This window comes from Camelus dromedarius, chromosome 15, assembly GCF_036321535.1.
Source record: "Camelus dromedarius isolate mCamDro1 chromosome 15, mCamDro1.pat, whole genome shotgun sequence".
NCBI lineage: Eukaryota > Metazoa > Chordata > Mammalia > Artiodactyla > Camelidae > Camelus > Camelus dromedarius.
In genome coordinates, this window is record NC_087450.1 from 29,767,376 (window position 1) to 29,785,337 (window position 17,962).

Here is a 17,962-nt window from a genome sequence, read left to right on the forward strand (position 1 = left end):
CCCTGACATGTACCACTCTTGTCTGTCTTCTCCATCAGAAACTCCCAATGAGAATTTAGCTCTTTGCGCTAAATAAAACAAGGGCCTTGATTACAGATACCAGTGGCTGGGCTGGGAGGCGACTCCAGATGCCCTCGTGACAGCACAATGTGTGAAGTGGCAAATGACCTACACTTCGAGGTTATTATTGTTTTTGTTTTTGTTTTTGTTTTTTAACAGATGTTTCTGTCTTCCCTTCAACAGTTAGACTGTCATCTGTCACTTCATGAAGCTGAAGGGATATTTCTACCTGAAATAACATCCCTCTCTTGTAATTTGCTGTCTTTTTTACCCTATGGGCTTGTAAACCTGTTAACCAAACTTGGTTAAAACTCAGCAAGGAAGGTGTTGAGAGAGAAAACTTTTCCTTGGCCAGTTTAGGTCCAGTGATCAGAGGCCTGCAAGTTAACTGACAACAGATTCACAGGAGGGAAAATAAAACCCCAAGTTTTATTCATATGAGTGTGAGACCATTTAGATGCAGAGGTTCACTAAACATCTAGAAATAGAGGTTTATATACCAACTTAACAGGAGAAAGGGCTTCTATGGGAAGAGTAAGTGAGGCTTTTTATGGAAAACAAATGGATTTTTAAGGAAATAAATGGAAGGTTTGACAGTTTGTGATAAAGTTCATTTGTGCAATTTCTCATCCGGTGAGAGTGATTGGCCTTCTCCTGGGAGCGAAGCTTCCCGAAAGAAGGGATTTATGGCAGCTTCACTTCCAAACGTTCTGCCTTTTAGTCAGATAAGGGAAGCTCCAAAGAGGCTTTTTTCTGCAGCTACTGTATCTCAAATGTCTTCAGTTTAAAATAATCTTTATACCTGAGTGGGTCCCCACAAAGGAAAATGGGCTCTGAGTGAGGATCAAAGAAATGCATGAACTTTAGTGACATCTGTGGTGACACTTCAGAGTCATTCAAAGAGTGTTCTAATTCTTAGCCGCTTTCTGGGTAGGTGAGGTTGCCAGGAAGCCAGGTAATGGAGAGATGTCTATACAGAGATCCCTTGTGAATTCCATTTCCAGAGGGCAGCCTCCTGAAGTGCAGTGGTTTAGAGCTGGGTACATGTCTTCCCACAGCTCCAGGAGGTGCTTGCAAGGTCAGCAGCACAGTGATTACTGAGGGATACTGGGGGTTCAAGTCTTAAAACGCCATCATTAGGGCTTCATTCTTAGGCTGAGGATCCCCCCGTCCTCCAGACACTAACAAGTGACCTCTTTCTCTCTCTTCCAGTCTCTCAATTTCTCTCTACTTTTCTCTCTTTCTCTCTTATTCCCTCAAAATTCTAAGGGTAAAATAATACAAAATCAAAAAGGTACAAGGTGTGTACAGTAAAAAGTAAGTCCTCCTCCCACCCCTGTGTGCAGACCTGCCCCAGGGGTGCCCAGTGCCCAGTTTCTCAGTGCACATGTGTTTTTTATTTTTACACAAATGATAAAACACCATACACACTGCTCGGGATCTTATTTTCACTGCAACATATTAAACAATAACCATTCACATCAATACCTAAAGGAGCTTCTTTTTCTTGAAATGGATGCAATGGTACTTTATTGCATGGAAGTACTATCATCCATTTAACCAGCCTCCTGGTAATGTTATTCCTCCTACAGTTGCAAATGGCATTATCAATGGCATTAAAACAAATAGCCTTGTACAGAAGTTGTTGCCCGCATGTCCAGGCACACAAGGAAGAGTTAAGTTCTTAGAAGTGAAGTTGCTGGCTAAAGGTTATGAGAACTTTAATGCTGGATAGATATTTACGTTCTCCATTTAAAATGCAGTGTCAAGTTTGCCACCGAGTTGGGCAGATCAAGCACTGTACGAATACAGCCTCGTGAGAAAATGTCTATTACTAAGTGGAGACAACCTACTCAGCCTCTCCTTTCCAAGACAGTTTGGATTACTATATAATAAGCTTTTGATAAATGTGTGGAATTCACTGAAATGAAGGGTGCCAGAGAAATTGTGTTTTGTCTGTAAGAGGGAGAGGAGTAGACCAGATATCGGCAGCTCTAAATACAGCCTGACCGTGACCTTCTGCCTCCAGCACCCTCACCTGCTTCATTTGCCCCTCAAGCCTTCATTTTCTCTCTCTGGTCCCCTCCTGGCTTCACTTCCTTCCCCGCCCAGGTTAGCCCCCGTGTATCATTTCAACTACTTGTCAATGCCTTCAACTCATCATTTTTTCCTTCCGTGCCACATGCTCTAAACACCCCCAAATTTGTACCCTCTCCCTGCCCCTTCCAGTAGGTTACTGAGCAATGTTGGAGAAATCCTACCCTTGGGGAGATCAGAGATTTGAGATTTCCAGGCTCAGCTGGGTCCATGGCATGGCCTGATAGTCCTTCCACCTGCTTCTCACCAGCTCCTCCTTCCATTGCCCCCATTCTCGTGTCTCCATGTTCACCATGTTGACCACAGCCGACTGGGTACTGAGTCTCCCTCCTTCTCACTTCCTTGAAGACCCTGTTATTCCTTTTCTTGTGTATCTTCAACTACTTCCTCTTTGTCCATGCTTTCTTCACAGTTCACAAACCTGGCATCTAGTAGGTGCTCAATAAATCTTTATAAAATCAAATTTATTCAAGTATAATTTACAAATAAAATGGACATTTGAAATACAGTTTATTGAGTTTTGTCTAATGAATAATCCCATGTCATCACCACCCCAATCAAGGTACAGAACTTCACCATCACCCTACAAAGTGATTCCCTGCCCCTTTGAGGTGAGTCTATGACCACCCCCTCCAGGTAATTACTGATCTGATTTTAATCATCTGCCTTAGTTTTGCCTCTTCTTGAATTTCACAGAAATGGAATCATGCAATATGTTCTCTTTTGTCTCTAACTTCTTTCATTCAATTACTGTTTCTGAGATTTATCTATATTGTTGCTTGAATTGCTATTGTGTTCCTTTTTAATGTTGACTAGTATTCCATTTGATGAATGTACCATCATTTGTTTGCCTAAATAGACCTGTTGGAGGACAGCTGATTGTTTCCAGATTTTGGCTAGTAGGAATAAGGTAGCTGTGAATATCTGGCCACAGATCTGGATAAATAGTTTCATTTATCTTAGGTAAATGCCTAGGAGTGGAATTATTGGATCATAGAGTAGATGTATGTTTATAAGAAACAGCCAAACTGTTTTCCAAAATGGTTATATCACTTTACATTCCCATGAACAGTTATGAGAATTCCAGTTGCTCTACATCTTCGCTAACAATTATTACTGTCAGTCTTTTAAGTTTAGTCATCCTAGTGGGTGTGAAATGGTATATGTCATTTGGTTTTAATTTACATTTCTCTGATGACTAATAATGCCATATACATTTTCATGTGCATATTGGCCATTTGTATATCTTTCTTTGTGAAGTGTCTATTCAAGTCCTTTCACTATTTTTTATTGTGTTTTTAAAACTTATGTGTGAATTTTTATATAATCTGGATACAAATCCTTTGCAGAACATGAAATACAAATATAAAGTAGGATATAGACATATCCTAGCCCATGGTTTGCCTTTTAATTTTCTTAATGATGTTGTTTGATGAAGGGAAGCTTTAAATTTTGATGAAGTACAATTTATCAATCTTTACGGTTACTGTTTTCAGAGTCCAGTCTAAGAAATCTTTGCCTACCTCAAGATTATAAAGATCTTCTCCTATGATTTTTCCTAGAAGCATTATATTTTAAGCTTCTCTGTTTAGGACCATAAACTATCCCAAATTAATTTTTGCATGTGGTAATAAGCTCATTTTTGCCTCATATGTTTATCCAGCTGTTTCAGTACAATTTGTTGAAAAAGTTTCCTTACCCTATTGAATTTCTCTGGATCCTTTGTCAAAAATCAATTAACTACTCTCCATGTTGATGCCTCATTCTATTTGGTTCTTTTTTATAAGTTCCATTTCTCTGCTGAGATTACCCACTTATTTATTCATTGCATTTGTCTCTCCCCTTACATCCTTGAACATATTCATAATAGTTGTTTTAAAGTCCTTGACTGTTATGCTAGTTATCAATTTATTGCCTTTCAGAGAAAAATCAACCTTTCATGATCTGCTTTCTGATAATGAGTCAGACCCTTTAAGTATTTCTCTGTTGTAGCAACCACAACATTAATTTTTGTCAGTAGAGGAAGCTGGAGGGACTTTGTAGGTGGAAGGAGGTTTTTTCCTGGTTCCGGTGCTTCTGTTTTAGTTTGTTCACTCTTATAGCATGTCTGCCAGCCTCACATACGAAGCACAGTCCCTTGACAAGCTTGCAAGACTGGTTCCAGCCAAGTAACTAGTCACTATAGACTTCCTGATCTAGACAATACGAATCCCAGGCCTGAGGCTGCCCTGCCGATGAGTGGCTCCCAGCATCCTGACTCCCCTGTGCACACGTCTCCTAGCCTTGGCCTCTTTGTACCCCAGGTGGTTGCTTCCCACAGCCCTCCAGACATGGACACCATACAACCCAGGCCTGACACTGCCCTGCTGCTAAGTTGGCTCCTGATGCCTTAACTCCCTCTGTATCACCCCCCACCAGCACTGGCCCACCTGCACCCTGGAAGTAAGTGTTTTCTACTTTGCACCAACTGTAAACCAGCTCTGACCTGGGCAACTCAGAGACCTTTTTACCCTTGAGTGGCCTGAAATTAGGTCTGAATCTCATGAGACCTCCCTCCCGAGGTGTTTCTTCCTTGATCCTTCTCCCTCAGTCTTGGGTTATTCTTTAGAGTCCCAACCCTACTCCAATTTTTTTTTTCCTTTATAATTATTCTCCTATTATAGTTTAGAATTCTTTAAACATTTTCTGTTCAAGTTACTTCATGCTTTCTATCTCCTGGTTGGACTCCTGGTTGGTACATCTGATAATTCCATCATCTCTATCACCTTGAGGTTTATTTTTATTGACTGATTTTTCTCCTTCTTTGAATGTTGAGTAATCTTTTGTTGTATGCTGAACATTGTGTATGAGATACCAGGATGATGAAGCATTTAGAAATTGCATCATATCAAAAGTTTAAAGAAGTAGAGATGTTTGTTCTGGAGAAGATAGAGACAAGTTACAATGGGTATCTTTTGTACTGAAGGACAGCTGCTGCAGAGGGGAGAACTAAGGCCACTGAAAGGAAAGGACAGCAGCACAGGTGTCAGAAGAGATATTAGGAAGAATTCTCTGTGCTTCAGAACTTCTGCCTGAATATGAAGTGCTGGTGGTGAAGCAGAGGCTGGGTCACTGTTTACAGGGGATTTGTGGATGCATATGGTCAGACGAGGGTTCCAATGCATCTCTATAGAGCTTTTGGGAAAAGCATGGGCTTTGAAGTCAGTCAGATTTGAGTGGGGTACTCAGTTTACCACCCACCAGCAAATTACTTAACCTCTCTGTGCCTCAGTTTCTTCATCTGTTTAAAAAAAAAAAAAAGATGCTACCTATCTTTAGAGATAGGGCTGTTATAAGGATTAAAGTGAAAAGCCCAAGGATTTCAGGTCCTGACCTAAGGTTCTAACTGTAACCCAGCATCTTGATGCTCCTAAAAATATCTGTTGTTTTCATTTAGTCATGGCTTTAGGGGTCTTCAAGAATTCCTTTATTTGATAGGATTGGTTACCTGTTCCATATCCCCTCCCTCAACTTCTTAAAACTTCATTTCCTGCCCGAACTCTTCAACATCATAGAAGAAAACCCCACAAAACTTCCTCACCAAAAGCTCTTACCCAAACCCTTTAATTTCACAGGAAAATTCTCCTAAAGCTTCCTACTTCTACCTCCCATTTCTGTACCCCCAATACACGCTCCGTGTATATTTCTGTGAGTGCATTTACCACATTTTAAAATCTTTTAATATTTTTAAATTATTAAAATAATGTATGTGTTATGGGCTGAATGTTTGTGTCCCCTCAAAATTCATATTTTGAAATCCTAACCTGCAGTATGATGACTTAGGAAGTGGGGTCTTTGGGAGGTAATTAGGTCATGAGGGTGGAGCCCTCATTAATGGGATTAGTGCCCTTAACAAAAGAGATCCCAGGGGGCTGCCTTCCCTCTTCTGCCATATGAGGACACAGGGAGAAGACAGTCATCTGTAGACCGGGAAGCAGACTCTCACCAGATATCAAATCTTCTGGTGCCTTCATCTTGGACTTCCCAGTCTCCCAAATGTTGTTTATAAGCCATCCAGTCTAGGGTGTTCTGTTATAGCAGCTCAAACATGCTAAGACAATGTTTATGATTAAAACATCCAAGCAATGGAAAAGGATACAGGTGAGAAATGATAGTTCTCCTCTTCCATCATCAGCCTGGTGCCATCCCACAGATCACCAATTTAATTTCTTGGGAACTTTTCTAAGAAATATTGTATGCATAGGCAAGTATGTGCATGCACACACACACATGCCACATGCACATTCTTTTTCCATGATGGGATTTTCCGCTACAAACTATTGTATCCAATGCTTTTTCTATTTCATGTTCCTCATACATCTCCGCAGATCAATACATGAACCAGTGCCTCATTTTTCAACAGGTGCTTGGTGTTCCTCTGTATGGATGCACCAAGGGTTATTACTTCAGTCCTCTCTAGCTGGACATTTTAGTTTGGTGTGGTTTGTTGTCTTTTACCACTGAGCTAAGCTGTATTTTAATGGTTTGTCTGGGTCTGTGTTTTCAGCCTAACTGGGGAGGGCAGGGACTGCATTTTAGTTTCAGTTTTAGATCCAGCCCCTGGCCCTCTCCTTGGCATGTTTTAAAAGTAATGAACTGGATTCCATTCCATGGGGTTACTCCTAGGAAGGCTTGGCCCAAGACCCTTCCCCAGGGGGGCCACCAGCAAAGAAGGCTCTCCCTGACACTTCATCCTCGCCTTTCTGGTTCAACTGGCAGGTTAACCCCTTCAGAGGAAGCTGAGACCTCCCTCTTATCTCCTGGATCCTCCAAGTCACCATGGAAATGTGGTCTCAGAAGACCTTCATACCAGGGGCCTCCATCCCTTCCCTGGGGCCTCATCTGGCTTTTCCTCAAGCCCCTCCTTTAAGGAACCACTGCTCACGGTACTCTCTGGCATCGTGTCCTCTAGAGAGCCGTGTCCTGCTTCTCCCAGCATTGCTTCCCAGGAGGAGGAGGTAGTTCATTCTCCCCCTGAATCCCAGCCCCTGGCACAGATAAGCCCCAGGGAAGCATTTACTGAAGCTCCTCCAGCCTTTCTCAGCATGAATATTTTACACTTCTGCAGTAAACTAGACAGTTAGAGCAAGGAAAAGGAGTTGTTGGAGCCACACTGCTGCACGCTGGCAAGCAGTTCAGTGGAGGTGGTGGGAGAGGATGGAGCTTCTCATCCTCTCCAACCGAAGCAGCAATTAGGTCCCTCATCTGAGCACCCAACCTTCCCCGGCGGTGTGAATGGGTGGCTGCCCCCAGGCCACCAGTATTCCTGCTCACTGGTCCACCTTCAGGTGCTCCAAAAGGTCATCTTGGATTTCTGACTTGTCATTTTAGTCCCTGCCTCTGCTTCTGTCCCAGTCATTGAATGTGACCCTCTCCTGCAGCCCCCACATTTTGCAGAAGGGGAAATGAAACCAGGAAGATAAAGAGATTGCTCAAGGTCACACCCTGCCTGGCAGGTGGGAACACTTTCGGGGTTCCTGACTCACAGCAGGGGCTTTGTCTGATCCACTATCTCAGCCAGAAAGGATCTGTCAACCTGTCACTGCTGCTGGCTTACTTCCTCTTCCCTGAGACCAGGATAATGCAAATGGCTAAAACTTATATAAAGCTTCTGTATGCCAGGTCTCATTTGAAGTGCTTTACATGCATTCCTTTCTCTCTCTCTTTGTTTTAAATAACGCAACACATTATGAAGTATATTTTTTATTTTACAGATGAAGAAACTGAGTCCCAGAGAGGTTAAGTAATCTGCCTAAGGTTACACAGTGACAGAGCTGAGGTTCCAGCCCAGGCAATGGGACTCCAAAGTCCCTGTTCTTAACTTCTGCACCATTCTTCCCCTCAGAATAACACACTATGCTAGATTCTGTCCTAAGAGTTTATGTGCATGTACGCAGGGGCTGCCATGGGAGGCGGCTAGGCTGCAGTTGATGCCTGGAGGGTGGTGAATCCACCCTGCACAGTATTTTCCCGACCAGGCCCAGACATGCCTGTCCTTGTAAAGTAAAAACCTCAATGGGGGCCTTCCTCCCTAAGGATGCCAACAGTACAGCTCTCTGAACAGACGCTAAAAACAGTTCTCATCTCAAAGAGCGCTTGCGTCACAGTATGAGAAGTTAGATGCTGGTGGAAAAGCATTCGACGGCCGAAGGCTTCCAGCCAGACGGTGATCTCTTTGGACCCATTACTTTGCATTTGTTATCAGACTGGATCACCTCCTATCCTGAGGCTCTCCAAGGCTGTGAACAGTTTTTCAGTGATCTTTACAGAAAGATAACCTCTCCAGAGAAAGGCAGTATTTACACACAGCGCTTTGGATCTCTAGGAAACACCAGAATCATTGGTGAAGAACATATTAAATGGCTCAAGGGCTACTGTGTAGCTTTTCTCTGTGGCTTGACAGTAAAACTCCTGTCTCTGAGGTGAGGTGCTTTTGAGTCAATGATAACACACAAAATCTACAATTCGTGCAGTGCCCACCCTGATGTTCTTAAAAAAGAAGGGACCTGAAGATGCCTTCTGTGTTGTGGGAATAACAATGATCGATCTTTACCCAAGAGACTCCTGGAATTTTGGCTTTGGACAGGCCTCTTTGACAGATGGTGTGGGGATACTCAGCTTTGCCAGGTACGGCAGTGATTTTGTAACTCACTCTATGAAGGCAAAGTGAAAAAGCTGCAGAAAATATCTTCAAAGTGACTGGGTAACTATTATACTCCTGAAGTGACTAGTGTTTTGCTGTTTCAGTCCTGTAAGAATTTAGCCCTTGAGCTTGGACAGATCTCTGGACTCGGACACTGCCAGGTGCTTGCATGCTTAATGCAAGTCTCCAACCATTTGGAAGAAGCTGACCTGCACCCCCTCAGCCTCTGCCCTATTTGTTTATGCAAGTTGCAGGGTGCTATTGGCTTCAAGATTACAGGAAGATCCAAAGTGTGGGTGAGATGGGTGGATGATGGATCTCTGACATACCTGGAGTGACTCTGAAACATGTCATGAGGATAATGTGAATTTGCCAAAGCCTGTGGAAGCCTTTAAAGAATGGAGAGAGTGGATAATAAAATGTCTTGCTGTTCTCCAAAAATAAGAACCTTCACATAGGAGGAATTAAAATAAACGCTTGTATATTAAAAAAAAAAGTTTATGTGTAATATTTCATTTAATCCTCACCACAGCTCTATGAAGAAGAAAATACTCTTATTGAACCCATTTTATAAGCCTCTCTGAGGCTTAGAGAGGCTGGGTAAGCTGATGAAGGCCACTTAGCTGGCGGAGTCAGGAATGAAGGGGAGTGAAATATGCCAGCCCCAAATATGCTACTTTGGCATAAGAATAGTTTTGAGCTGAAGGCAATTACAAAACAGCAGATGCAGGGGGAAAAAAACAGCTATCTGCCGCCCCCCATCTGGCTAAGAGCAGGACATTAATTTTCATTTGTAAAGGTGTCTCCCTCTCCCATGGCAGGAAGAGGAGGATGACTCTTGGACTCTAGGCTCTTACCAGGACAGACATGGCATCAAGAGGAATCTACATGACAAACCTTACTAAAGTAGCCCTCTTCTTCTGTTCATTTTCTCCGATATACTTACCTTCTCACAGTTTGCCACCCCCAAAAGCCTAAACTCCTTTTCTTTTGTCTTATCACTTCTCTACAAATGAATTGTTCTTTGCTAAGATGCTATGTTAAGCCCCAAGTTCTAACCATCCCTTTGAGTCACTCATTATCGAGTTTCTCCCGTGTATATGCACGCTGCATATATTAATAAACAATGTTTTTCTCTTGCTAAATTGTCTTTTTTCAGTTTGATTTCCAGGGCTCTAGCTACAGAACCTAGGAGGGTAGAGAAAAAGGTTTTTTCCTCCCTGACAGGACTTAACCTAGATCTGTCAACTGCAAGGCTGGACTCCTACTGCCTCATAAAAGATGCTCAATCAATGGAGAATAAATGGCTGAACGGCTCTGGATTAGTACACTCGGGCTGCCATAACAAAACACCATAGACTGGGTGGCTTAAACAACAGAAATTGATTTTCTCACAGTTGTGGAGGCTGGGAAGTCTGAGATCAAGGTGCTGCCGATTCAGATCCCAGTGAGAACGCTCCTCCTGGCTTGCATCTGGAGGCCTTCTTGCTGGGTCCTCACATGGTGGAGAGAGAGCACCCTGATGCCTCTTCCTCTTCTTATAAGGATGCAAGCCCAGTTGGTATAGAGCCCATCCTTAGGACATTGAAATTTTCCTTGTAAAGGCTCTCATCCTACTACAATTACATTGTGGGGTAAGGAAGGCTTCAACATATGAATTTGGAGGAGGACACAATTCAGAGCAGTCATCCCTCAGTATCCATAGGGGTTTCATTCCAGGACCCCCTCTGAAACCATAATCCCTTATGCTCAAGTCTCATATAAAATGGCATATTACTTGCATATAACTGACACACATCCTTCCATATACTTTAAATTATTCCTGATTACTTATAATACTTAATACAATGTAAATGTTATATAAATAGTTGTCATTGTGCAGCAAATTCAAGTTTTGCTTTTTGGAAATTTTTGGAATTTTTTTTCTTGAATATTTTTGATCCACGCTTGGTTGAATCCACAGATTTGGAACCTGTGATACAGAGGGCCTACCATGCATAGTAGGCCCTTTCCTTTCTCCTGAGCAAAGGAAATAATAATGACAATATAAGAAGAAAACTGAAGGTCAATCTATGGGTATTGAGAATGGCTCTGGTGTCCTCTCCTTTGCTGTCATGGGAAACTACCAAAGGAGAGTGGGAAACCATCAGCCTGTTTCTGTGAATATTGATGATTTTGTGGTTTCTGGACATACTGAGGCCTTGGCAGTGGCCACAACAGTGTCTCAGGTAAGAGGAAACGGAAGGGAGGCAGATTGGTACAGAAAATGGAATGATTATGGACTGATCATGTCTGGATGGTTATGCTAGTCACACCCCATCTGTCTCACACTTTGAACATCAGCAGATCTGTCCACAGCTCTACTTTTCCAAGCAGTGGAACATATCTCAGGCCTGAAAAGGCCCCCTTCAAGAATCCTATGAGGATCCTGCCTAAACCCAGCTGGAATCCAGTGCCTTTGCTCTCTGCACCCAGGCAAGGTGTGCTGCAGGGAGGCTGAGATTCTCTGGTAAGTGTATTGCTAAAACTAGGCTTATGGTTATGGAATCATAATTTCCTTTCTATTTTTATCTAAAATTGCACATAGGTCCTACTTGGGGAGAAAACCAGCTACAAAAGGCAGTCAAAACCACAATAAACAATCTTTTAAAGGCACATGCATTTTTAAAAGGTAATTCCTGCAGAACTACTAATTATTTGGAACATTTCACTGCAGAACAGCTGGGGTTTGCTGGAATAACTTACAAGTCCAGAGGAAGCAACAAATGGAGCCACCAGAACAGAATGCATGCTCCCTGCTCCAAATCTCAGAGCAGGGGACAGTTCCTACCTACTCAGAACTGATTTCCTAGCTCGCCATGGAAGATTCCAGCATTCAAGAACCTACAGGTCAATCACTGGTGATGGTATAAGGGGGTGGGGATGGGATTCAGTGAGAGAAAGGAAGCTGGAGTCCAAAAAGAGCCTGCAAACAGGAATTAGCACCTTTACTAAACCAGGAAAACGGAGGGGAGGAAACCAGGAAAATGAACCAGGAATGAGACTTAGATGCCCGAAGAATCCTTAGTGCTGCCCTGGGGTGGAGCCTCCCCCCACCTCTCCAGCTTCCTCTTCCACTACTGAATTTTAAGCTCCAACCACTAAATGATTTGTAATGCCATCCCACACCAAGCTGTGCCTTGCTTCTGTGTGTTTGCTCAAGCTGTTCCCACCACTTGGAATGCCCTCCCTCTCCCACATCTCTTCAGCTGCCTGACTCCCACCTACCCACCTACCCACCTACCCACATACCCCATAAGACACAGCACCAGTGGCCTTCCTCCAGGAAACCTTTCCATCCCCCAGGTCACTCACTAAATTGTCCACCTTGGATTATACTTGTCTGTGGATGGATGGGTCATGTCTCAAGGATGGATGAGTGCTCAAGCAGACCAGAGTGTCCTCATCTTTGTATTCCAGTGCCTGGCACATATTAGACACTCAATATAAGTTGGCTGAATTAGTGTTGACAGAGAGAGAAGGAATGATGGTGGCAGGAACTACTTTTTTTGGACAAAATGCAGCAAAATTAGAAGTCATAATTCTGGAACGTGGTGAGAGGGTCAGGCCTGGTGTATCTGCTGGGGTTGCTCTTCTAAACAAAGTCTACAAAGTTATCAAGTAATAACAATATAATAAAAACCTCTTTTTCTTCCTATATCCTCAAATAGAGCTGGAAGAGACTTCTGCGTTGATCTCACTTAGGCTGTGTCATTCAGGGAGGTTAAGGGATTTTCCCTGGTCCCACAGGAAGTCAGTGATGTCAGGGAGGAAATATTCTTTTTAATCTATCCATCTTAGGTTTATTGGCTGTGGCTTTAAAAATTAGACCGACAAAAGACAGATTCGCAAGAGGAAATGAGCAACTTATTAGCACATGCAGCGCACATCACTCGAGAGAAAACTCAGTGATGAGTAACTCAACGAGGTGGTTAGAACTGGGCTTAGGTTGCATCTTAATGAAAGAACATACATTTATAGAGAAGTGACAAGACAAAGGAAAAAGACTGAGTTTCTAGGCATGGCAAATTTGGGGAAAGCAAATACGTGGGGAAACTGACAGAAGATAAGGGCTAGTTAGTAAAGTTTATTATGTTGGTTCTTCTGGTGCCATATCCAGGATGATAAAGGTCCAAAGTCATCCTCTGTGATTAACTTCTGTTATTCCTAGTAGGGTAGGGAAGGGGACACCTCTACAAATTAATGTTCTGCTTTTAGGCAAATAGTAGGAGCGCAGATTTTTTTCTTGTATCTGCTTTTTCTCAGTTGCCTTGACCTCAATAATCTCTATGCCAAAGTAGCATATGTTGGGGGGGGGCGAACTCTGCTACCCATCATTGGCAACACTAGGACTAAATCACAAATCTGTGGCCTTGCATCATTGATTTCAGGGAGCATGAACAGAGTAACTGCTACCTGGGGATGAGAGGCATCAACCCATGAATGAGCACCAGGAGAAGGGAGCTGCAATTCAAAAGCAAACTCCTGTCAAGAGAAGTGGGAAGGATGACAGCCTGGGGAGTTGCCGCCACCATGTGTCCAGGAGAAATGCGATACAAGCCATGGGTATAATTTAAAATTTTCTGGCAGACACTTAATCTTTTTTTTTGCTTTTTTTTGGGGGGGGGGGTTGGTAATTAGGTTCATCTCTTCATTTATTATTTTTGGTGGAGGTACCGGGGATTGAACCTAGGACCTCGTGCATGCTTGTCACGCACTCTACCACTGAGCTATATCCTCCCCACTTTGGCAAACACTTCTTAAAAAGTGAAAAGAAACAAGGGAATTTATGTTTAATAACATTTTTAACTCAGTATATCTAAAATATCATTTCAACATGTGATCAATATAAAAAAATTATATATAAAGACTTCACTTTCTTCAGTTCTCTTAGAACTAGTTTACTATCTTGCTGGTTGCCTTATAATGAGTTAAATATTTGGCATGTGCTTATTTTTTTAGTTTGCATAAAATTCATGTTTTTAACTTTTTGAAAATTATACTTTTCCAGTAAGTTTGGCAATTTTATTATGTCAAGTAAAAACATAGAAAATGTATACCATCTACTATGTTCATAAAAGTAAAAATATTTAATACTAAAAGGTAGAAAAGCTATAATAGTGGTGGAGGGACAATATTTAAATGGGTATAATCAAGGTTGTTGGCTCCTTTGAGGATGGCTAATGAATCCAAAAAAAAAAAAACCCTTCTTTAAAAAAAACTTGTTTTTTTATAAACAGCTTTGTTCAGGTAAAATTGAAATACTATAATCTGCATATATTTAAAGTGTTCAAATTGATAAGTTTCATATGAATCCCTCTCTGAAGCTATCACCAAGTCTGCCCAGAAAGCTCAGAAGACTAAATGAGTATTATTCCCCAAACCTACCACTCTAGTCTTCATCAACAGCAGAAGAAAGGTCTCAAAGGTATTTGTCTCAACTGGCCATTAAAGTTTAATAGTAGGGGACTAGTTAATGATAATGATGCTTTGTAAAACCTTCAGAAGGAGGAGAATGTTTTGTGGACCATTTTGAGTGTGTGTGTGTGTGTGTGGCAATTTTATTAGTTTTAATATCAGTACTTTTTAATGGAAATAACTTGACCAAAAATGTGTCACAGAATTTTGAGACCCACTAAAACAAAGTTTAATGAGAAAACAAAACTAAAACCAGAACAGGACATATGATCCTAAAATAGGGCACCTTGGCATATTGGGTATTTTAAGCTGAAGGATTTGGAGGAAAACAACTTAAGGACACTTCTGCCCTGAAATAGGTCAGAAACCCTCGGGTGAGGGTTTATACACTCCCCACAATGCAGGAAAAGAGCATCCTTATCTCCGAAGACAAAGGGACACCAAGAAGAAACCTAACACTCAGGCCCTGCTGGTTCCCCCAGAGACTACACTTAGTCCATATACTCTGTGAGTTATCATATTCCTCCACGACTGACCACTCTTCACCAGACCAGCATAAAGTCACTCACATCTAACTATTTCTTCAGGTCTTCATTTCCTTAGGAAGGCTCCCATGTCACGTAAAACTTACATGAAATAAATTTGTATGCTTTTCTCCTGTTACTCTGTCTTTGTCAGATAAATTTTCAGACCCAGCCAGGAACTCTAAGAGGGGTGAAGAAAACTTTGTCCTCTCCTATGCCACCCTCATAACCAAGATAATGAGCATAAATTTCCTTGTACCAGCAATAGAACCTCCACAAGAGGGTGGTCATCTCATTTGAGGGGAACCACACAGAAGGTAGACGCTGAGCGACCCGAGTAAGTAAGAAAATCTAAAAATGGATTGGGCACAAGTTTGTCAGATAAATGGAAATATTCATTCTTTAATGAGTGCCTACTGTTTACCAGGCTCTGAGCAAACTCTCGGGAGGATGCTGTGCCCCTGAGTGTGCAGAACCGAGGCTCGGGGCTCAGGACCCAGCAGCAGGGGGCCGGCCCTGGAGCCTCCCATCCACACTCCCTCTTCCTTCTGAAGTCTGAAGGTTCAGATGCGGGGTAACTGGGCCTTCTGGATACCAGTGGTGCTGAAGGAAGAAGATCTCTTTTGGAATCACTTTTTTTTTTCCAAAAAAAGAGGCCACTTTCTTCTCAGAAACAAGACAGAGACAGTATGCTTGTCTGGAAAAGCTGTCCACAGGGACAGCTTCCTCACTCCTGAGCAAGTTTGTTCTAATGAAAATAGAGGCAGTGGTTATTGCACACATTAATATCCCAAATGGATTCCCTTTGAGAATGTGCTTTTGCTGCTTTGCCCCAGAGGCCAAGGTGCCAGCACTGATGTGGGTGTTTGGTGGAGCCATCTGTGCCTGGGAAAGTCTGAGAAACAGTGAGGAGGATGCCAGGGTCTTGTGGGGCAGGTCAGAGAGCTCACAGGGCTATCCTGAAAAGGACAGGAAGGGAGGGTGGGAGGACAGGGGTAGAATGAGGGAATGATTTTTGTGTAGATAATCTTCCCCATGGAAGCTGAGCAAGGCATGCTAGTATCTTGCTACCTTGGTGTTACCTGCCTTTAGAGAGACAAAGTGAAGAGGAAAATATTTCAGTTCCTCGTTCTTGAGCATGCAAGGTGTGTTTGGACTATTGGTACCCAGTCCCCTCTCCTTCCCCTGCCCCAAAAAAGACCCTCATATCAGGAACATTGCCTGTGAGTGAAGATATTAGGGTGAGAACCTAGGGGTTGGGGTGAATGGAGGTGGGAGGACATCTTGGGGGCCAAAGCTAGCCCTATAATAACTGGGCAGTGTGAGAGGAGGTGGGCAGTCCTGGAGGCTGGAATTATAGGGAATCCAAGTACATTTGGGGTGTGTGTGTGTGTGTGTGTGTGTGTGTATACAGCCATCCCTCTGCATTGGTCGGGACACCCAAGGATACTAAAATCCTTGCTCAAGTTCCAAATGGTGTAGTATTTGCATATAACCTATGCACATCCTCCCTTTAAATCACCTCCAGATTATTTATAATACATAGTACAATGTAAATGCTATGAAAATAGCTGCCAGTGAATGACAAATTCAACTTTCGCTTTTTGGAACTTTCTGAAATTTTTTCCTGAATATTTTGATTTGTAGTTGGTTGAATCCATGAATGCGGAATCCTCAGATACAGAGGGCTGACTGAATATTTAACTGTAAATAGGGCCGAGAGGATGACTGTGACGGGACCCAGAATATATCAGTGTGAAGAGTTGTTTTTTTTTTCTGAACTCCCCTTATCTGCTTAAAAGCAGAGCCTCCCAAAATAATTTATTTGTCATAAATCCCCTCCTCTGGCAGTTCTGCCATCAGGGAAGACTGATTCTTATCACCAGATATCACCAGGATAAGAAGTCACCTAAACAGATATTGTCACATAACTATCATGTCTCCCATCTATTTTCTTGAGGGCCCACTTATCTTTCCTTCTTTCTTTCTTTCTTTTTTAACTGAAGTATAGTCAGTTTACAACGTTGTGTCAATTTCTGGTGTACAGCACAATAGTTCAGTCATAAGTATATATACATATATTCATTTTCATATTCTTTTTCATTATAGGTTACTACAAGGTATAGAATATAGTTCCCTGTGCTCTACAGTTCCACTTATATTTCTTAAAAGTCATTTATTTTCCCACCAGTGACTTTTCTCCCCATCTTCTTGCCTATTAAGATGATCTATAAGCCCCAAACTTAACTGCCTCTGTGATCATGTTTTTCTGTGAAATCCCACATACATACATGAATGAAAATACCTTTTTTTCTTCCTAATCTGTCAGTTGTTGGTTCAATTCACAGGCCCCCAAAGACTGAACTTAAGAGGGTAGAGGAAAAATGTTCCCTGTTCTTCTTGCAAAACTATAGTACCCTGCCACAATCAGGATCCTGCTGCTGACATAGTCAAGATGCAGAACAATTCCATCACCACGAGAATCCCTCATCTTGTACATGCACCCCAATGTTCACAGCAGCACTAGTTACAATAGCCAAGACATGGAAGCAACTTAAATGTCCATCGACAGATGACTGGATAAAGAAGATGTGATGTGTGTGTGTGTGTGTGTGTGTGTGTGTGTGTGTATAAAATACTACTCAGCCATAAAAAAGAATGAAATAATGCCATTTGCAGCAACAAGGATGGACCCAGAGATTATCATACTAAATGAAGACACTCAGACAGAAAAAGACAAACATCATATGATATCACTTATATGTGAAATCTAAAAAAAATGACAAAAATGAACTTACTTATAAAACAGAAACAGACTCACTGACATAGAAAACAAACTTATGGTTATCAGAAAGGGAAGAGTTGGGGAGGGATAAATTAGAAGTTTGGGATTAGCAGATGCAAACTACTATATACAAAATAGATAAACAACAAGGTCCTAGTGTATAGCACAGGGAACTATATTCAATAGCTTGTGATAACCTATAATGAAAAAGAATATATATATACATATATAACTGAATCACTCTGCTGTACACCAGAAACTAACACAACATTGTAAGTCAACTATACTTCAATACAAAAAAGATGATTTAGATACAGAAAAAGAATCCTTCATCTTGCCCTTTTACACCTATTTCCC

The 17,962-nt window shown here is 42.0% G+C and overlaps 1 long non-coding RNA gene and 1 pseudogene across 1 annotated transcript in view; one reads left to right on the top strand and one right to left on the bottom strand.

The window, feature by feature from the left end:
* Positions 1 to 2,333: 2,333 nt before the first annotated feature.
* Positions 2,334 to 17,962, bottom strand: part of LOC116157476 (uncharacterized) — a 124,650-nt gene continuing 109,021 nt past the window's right edge. Inside the window, exon 7 of the long non-coding RNA XR_004141569.2 lies at positions 2,334 to 2,605. This is a non-coding gene — a long non-coding RNA (uncharacterized LOC116157476). The remainder of the gene's footprint in view (positions 2,606 to 17,962) is intronic.
* LOC105092359 (archaemetzincin-2-like) lies at positions 8,234 to 9,283 on the top strand (annotated as a pseudogene).